The sequence below is a fragment of the Triticum aestivum genome, chromosome 3A (genome assembly GCF_018294505.1).
Source record: "Triticum aestivum cultivar Chinese Spring chromosome 3A, IWGSC CS RefSeq v2.1, whole genome shotgun sequence".
Lineage (NCBI taxonomy): Eukaryota > Viridiplantae > Streptophyta > Magnoliopsida > Poales > Poaceae > Triticum > Triticum aestivum.
This window is the reverse complement of record NC_057800.1, coordinates 670,935,243-670,941,930: the sequence shown is the minus strand read 5'-3', so window position 1 is coordinate 670,941,930 and position 6,688 is coordinate 670,935,243. Positions and strand designations below refer to the sequence as shown.

The 6,688-nt window shown below is 44.0% G+C and overlaps 1 pseudogene; it reads left to right on the top strand.

The window, feature by feature from the left end:
- Positions 1-2,012: 2,012 nt before the first annotated feature.
- LOC123059029 (receptor-like protein EIX2) lies at positions 2,013-6,460 on the top strand (annotated as a pseudogene).
- The last annotated feature ends 228 nt before the right edge of the window (positions 6,461-6,688 follow it).

Here is a 6,688-nt window from a genome sequence, read left to right as displayed (position 1 = left end):
GGCGCTGTTTCTTGGAAGTCTTGCAAGCAGACCATCTTAACGAGGTCAACAATGAAAGCAGAACTCACAGCACTAGATAGAGCTATGGTCGAAGCAGATTGACTTCGTCGGCTCTTGAATGACTTGCCGGTTGTTGAGAAACATGTACCAGGTATCCTTATGAACCGCGACAATCAAACTATGATCACGAAAGTGAGCAGCTCAAAGGATAACATGAAGTCATCAAGACACGTTCAGAGAAGGTTAAAGTCTGTCGGAAAAATGAAAAACTCCAGAGTTATTGCATTGGATTATATCCAAACGTCTAAAAATATGGCAGATCCTTTTACTAAGGGTCTTTCACGTAATGTGATAGATAATGCATCGAGGGAGATGGGTATGAGACCCACAATATGAGTTGTTCACAGTGATAACCTATTCTTTGTGATTGGAGATCCCGTGAATTAGATGTGGAAGACAAGCTGTTGGTCAACTGAGAGGAGAGTATCCTTACTATTCACAATACCACTCCATGAAGATGCAATACTCTCCTAATCTGCATGGCAGGTTGATGTATATCTTAATGTGTTCTAAGTGGCTCATTTAAGCAGAGATGTTGTCCTGCAGAACATCTTTTGAAGAACACACATATATGAGTCTGATTGTCAAACCTCGCAATCTATGAGAGTAGGGTTCTCTCTAGTAAACTCATGAAAGGTCACGGAGTATGACGCATAAGCTCCACCCACGGGGAAGACCCACGGTAGCCACGTATCAGTCAAGGCTTTATGTGAAGCTAGATTCACAGAAAACTTGCAGTTCAAGGCCCAGTCCACAGTTCAAGTTGCTTACTAGTGTAGCATAGACTTCTAGGTGGAAGTTCAACTTAACAGTCTCCACTTCAGTACCGGTATATAAAGCAGTGTTTTGGAACCAAAGGCAATTTTTGTGTGCCTCTTGGATCTGGTGGGGGATTGCTGGAATTTTATCTACTTTGGGCCTAGCCCAATAGCAGTTTCAGCAATTCTTAATAAATCATAGAGGCCCACGTAGCCCATTCGTGAAAGGCAAGAGGTGGAACTAAAGTTTAGTACCACATTGCTAGTTAGAGGGAGTTGGACCTCTTTATAAGGGAGGTTCTTTCCCCACTGGTATGAGCATGAGAACAAGCGGGACATCCATGCGTGCTCCTCCTCCGCCGCCCGCCTCGCAACGCCACGCCTAATCATGGCGCACCGCGGGGTGCGGGAATGAGCCGAGACGATGTGTTATTTTTTGCCACGCACTACGGGTATACGAAAGGTTACACGAAAGATGAAAAGATTTTTGCGAAAGTGGAGTTCGAATGCGAACGGTGCAGCCCTTCGTCTGCTGGCTGTTCGCTTCATCTCTGTCTCTTCGTTTCACCTCCCGTCGCTGCCCTCTCGCCTCCTTCTCTTGCGCCTATAAAAGGGAGGTCGCTCCTCCAGAGAGATGCACCAAAACCTCTTCTTCCTCTAGCCACAAGTTCTTGAGCACTGCGCTGCTACTACGTTCTTCCCCATCCCTGCTTGCGGCGTGCACCGCGGGTCGGGACAATAGGCCTCAGAAATCGCACCTTTTGAGTCTTGTACGGGAGAAGGGTGATAAGGTTTTTGGGGAGCGCTCAGTGCGACTACTGACTTCTTCGTCACGGACGCCCCGGACTCCAACGACTACTTCCCCGACATTGACGAATTTCTCGTCGACATGGTTGGCGATGACACCGACCCCAAGTCCAGTGCTACTGCTGCTGTTATCCCGTACGTGTTCGTACTCTTTCTGTCAGAAGTTCTCTCGTAGTTCTTTGATCTAGTGTATGTCCTACATACGTTAGGTTCTACGCTATCTATGCAACCTGTTCTACTATCTGCTTTAGACATGTTTGGTTGCAGTTCATATATGAAGATGTCATTTACCTTCTCCCTGTCAGATCGCATTACTACTTTTATCCATATTATATTAGTCATGATTTATCTAATATTTCTATTAATAAAATCATTTGGTAAATTTCTCATATTTCCAACAGCATCAACCTCATGGAAACCTTCTTGTCCGGGCAGCTCCCTGATGCACTGCATGCCATGGTGTCCCTTGAGATTCTTGATTTCTCATATAATGGAAACATGGCTACAATGCCAAGAAGCTTGAGAAACCTCTGCAACCTGAGGTACTTAGACCTCGACTCGAGCCTCGTTGGTGGCCAGGACATTGGCAAGCTAATGGAAAGCCTGCCGCAGGGATACCCATCCAACAGGTTGCAACAATTGTACCTAGCAAACAATGGTATGGTTGGAACCTTGCCAAATTACAGGAGTTTGAGGCACCTGACCGGTGGGTTGCAAATTCTTGATCTCTCTTACAACAACCTCACGGGATCGATACTGTTGTCCATGGGAAATCTTAGTAGCTTGGACACTCTTGACATATCTTACAATATACTCACTGGATCAGTACCCACAGGGGAAGGATATTTTGCTGGTTTGAGCACCCTTGTACTATCCTACAATCACCTTGCTGGTAACATACCTACAGGAATTGGGCGCTTTGCTAGATTAAGCACTCTAGATCTTCGTGGCAACTACCTCACTGGACATTAGTCTCAATGATCTCACCTTCATGTCCCACCTCATCTTGGTATGCTCGCTAATCTGACTTACCTAGAGATTAGTCTCAAACGCTCCATGAAATCCATTCGAAAAAACTTGATGGAGTGGTTTTCAAGGTGGATTTCAAGAAGGCGTACAATAAAGTCAAATGGTCGTTCCTTCAACAGGCCTTACGCATGAAAGGTTTCGATGAAGCCTGGCGACGCCAGGTAGAATTTTTCACACAAAAAGGGAGTGTTGGAATTAAAGTGAATGACGACATAGGTCATTATTTCCAGACACATGAGGGCCTACGACAAGGTGACCCAATGTCTCCTATTTTGTTCAACATTGTAGTTGATATGTTGGCAATTTTAATAGGAAGGACTAAGCAGGCTGGCCAGGTGGGTGGTCTGGTGCCTCACCTAGTGGATGGAGGAGTTTCTATCCTACAGTACGCTGATGATATGATCGTCTTTATGGAGCATGACTTGGCGAAAGCGAGAAATATGAAGCTGGTGTTATGCTTATTTGAACAATTGACCGGGTTAAAGATTTTCATAAAAGCGAATTGTTCTATTTTGGAAGAGCCAAAGACGAACAAGAGGCTTATATGCAATTGTTTGGATGCGAATTGGGGACTTTACTTTTTAGTATACCAATTCACCATCGTAAGCTGACAAACAGAGAATGGAAGTGTATAGAGGATCGATTTGAGAAGAAACTGAGTTGCTGGAAGGGCAAGCTCATGTCATATGGAGGCCGATAAATTCTTATTAATTCGGTTTTCACGAGTATGCCTATGTTTCTCTTATCTTTTTTCGAGGTTCCAGTTGGAGTAAGGAAAAGGCTGGACTTTATCGATCCCGTTTCTTCTGGCAAAGTGATGAGCTAAAAAGAAAATACAGACTTGCCAAATGGGATATCATTTGTCGACCAAAAGACCAAGGGGGTCTTGCGATTGAAAACCTTGAAGTCAAGAACAGATGTCTTCTCAGTAAGTGGCTGTATAAGTTATCTATTGAGATTGAGGCCACATGGGCGCAGATTCTCCGTAGTAAGTATCTCCAATCCAAAACATTGTCCCAGGTGACAGCGAGGCCGCTGGATTCGCCTTTTTGGAAAGGGCTCATGGGAGTTAAAGCGGCCTTTTTCAATAGGACAAATTTTATTGTCAAAAATGGCGCTAGCACACAATTCTGGGAGGATACTTGGCTAGGAGAGACACCCCTTGCGCTTCAATACCCGTCTCTTTATAGTATTGTTCAACGACGCGAGGCTTACGTTGCAACAGAACTCTAGTCCGCCCCCTTAATATTCAATTCAGAAGGACGCTAGTTGGCAATCGTTGGGAAGCATGGATTCATTTAGTGAGTAGACTAATGGAGGTTTAGCTGTCTTAACAACCTGATAAGTTGTGCTGGAACCTTACTAGGACTGGGGAGTTCACAGTTAAATCAATGTATCATGTTATCAAATATAGCTCCATTCCGGCTTCCAAATATGTCTGGAAAGTCAAGGTTCCATTGAAAATCAATGTGTTTATGTGGTTTGTACATAAACAAGTCATCTTAACTAAAGACAATCTGGCAAAGCGTAACTGGACAGGACCTACTAGGTATAGCTCTGTGATCGGGATGAAACTATCAAACACCTCTTTCTGGATTGTCTGTTGGCTAAGGTTCTATGGCGGACGGTGCACATAGCTTTTAATATTACTCCTCCGAGCTCTGTCAGCTCGTTATTTGGAACGTGGCTTAATGGGATAGAGTTCAAAACGGCGTGCCACATTCGCGTAGGAGTATGTGCTTTATTGTGGGCTATGTGGAATTGCATAAATGATTTCGTCTTTAATAGAACATCAAATATTCATTTTTTGCAGGTTATCTTCCGGGCCACTGCTTTGATCCGTATGTGGTCGCTACTCACTCCGACGGAGGCCAGGGAGCGTTTGGTTACTGGATCTATCCGGTGGGAGATGGTAGCATGGGATATATTCAACTGGTTTGGATGGCGGTCATGTAATAGGATAGGCAATTAGTTTTCCTATCTTTTTTATGCCAGCCGGTTGTGGCTTTTGTGGCCGTTTTTATTGGCTCTTTGTGAGCTTTCACTTACTTTTTTGAGACTGCAAGACCTTGTTGAAATTATTTGATTTTTATAAAGGTGGCCGTATGCATCGTTCTGATGCAGAAGCCGGGGAGCCCCCCTTTTCCAAAAAAAACTTGGTCATTAGTCTCAATGATCTCCATGGTGTGCTTACGGAGCAGCACTTTGCTAAAATGGCTAGTTTAGAGACATTGGACCTATTGTAGAACCCCCTACTCAAGATTCACGTGGATTCAGAATGGAAGACTCCCTTCAAGCTTAGAGATGCAAAAATTTTGTTGTGCATTATGGGTCCCCTTTTTCCTGCCTGGCTCCAGTGGCAGGTGAATCTTACTTACGTTGACCTCAAGCTCAGGTATAACCGAATATCTTCCGGACTGGTTCACCACTGCATTTTCAACAATGGATTTTCTGGATATGTCCAACAATTCAATATATGGCGAGTTGCCGGCAAATATGGAGGACATGTCAATGACACAATTCTTTCTCGATTCCAATAGACTTACTGGGCCCATACCAAGTCTACCAAGGAATATCATCTACTTGGATATCTCCATGAACTCTTTATCAGGGCCTTTCCCATCCAACCTTGGAGCTCCAGGACTAGAAACACTGCTTATGTTCTCGAATGGCATCGTGGGTCATCTTCCTGAATCAATCTGCCATTCACAGAAGTTGATAGTCTTAGACTTAGAAAACAACCTTCTCGTTGGAGAACTACCTCCATGTTCTAGAATGGAATCCTTGAGGTACCTACTGTTAAGTAACAATAGCTTCTGTGGACCATTCCCACCATTTATACAGAGCTGCAAAAATTTGGGTCTCTTGGATCTTGCATGGAATAACTTATCTGGAACATTGCCGATGTGGATTGGCAACTTGGTGCAACTACAATTTGTACAGTTGAGTTATAACATGTTCTCTGGGAAGATCTCGGTCATCATCACAAAACTCAAGTTCCTTCATCATTTGAATCTAGTAGGAAATAATATATCCGGATCCAACTCACTGGGTATGTCAGACCTAACAGCAATGACACAGATGGAGGTAAGGATTGGCTTGTTTCCTTATCAGGCGTATGCAAATGCGGCGGGTGAAGGTGGAAATAGCTTGTCTGCTGTCACCAAGGTGTAAGAACTTAAGTATGGTGTAGGAATTTTCGATATGGTGAGCATTGACTTATCATTCAATGGGTTAACTGGGATAATTCCAGAGGAAATTGCTTCTCTTGATGCACTGTTAAACATAAACGTGTCTTGGAATCGCCTGAGCGGTAAAATCCCAGAAATATTGGGGCGATACAGTCACTTGAGTCACTCGACCTCTCAAAGAACATGCTCTCTGGCGAGATCCCTTCAACCTTGTCAAATATAACATACTTAAGCTTCCTGAACCTATCTGAAAACAATCTTATAGGAAGAATACCACCAGGCTCACAGCTTGACACCATGTACCAGGAGCACCCATCTATATACAAGGGCAACAGTGGGCTTTGCGGACCTCCTCTTGAGAAGAATTGCTCGACAAATGGTACATTAACGCAAGATGATCAGAGCAGAACTGGCCATGGTTTTGAGCCAATGTCTTTTAGATTTGGTCTTGTTCTAGGTCTGCTTCTCGGCTTTTGGTTGGCGCTCTTCACCCTTCTATTCATGAAAGCATGGAAGATTGCTTATTTCCGCCTCTTCGACAAGCTGTATGATCAGATATATGTGCTTATCGTTGTTAAATGGAGAAGATTGGCTAGAGGAAGAACAACAGATTAGGCATCACAAAGTAGCGAGTGAATTGCAAAAAACCACCACATTTGAAGTTCAAGAATCCATTTGCCACCACATTTCTAGCGCGTCTCAAAAATCCACCACTTTTCTTGTAAATTTTCTCAATAAAAACAAATGACCGGTTTGCCGTAGTTAACATGATTTTTGACAGGGCTGGCCCGCCCGTCGGGTGGCACGTGGGCAAGGCCAGAAGACGAGTGGGTTGATGACCGT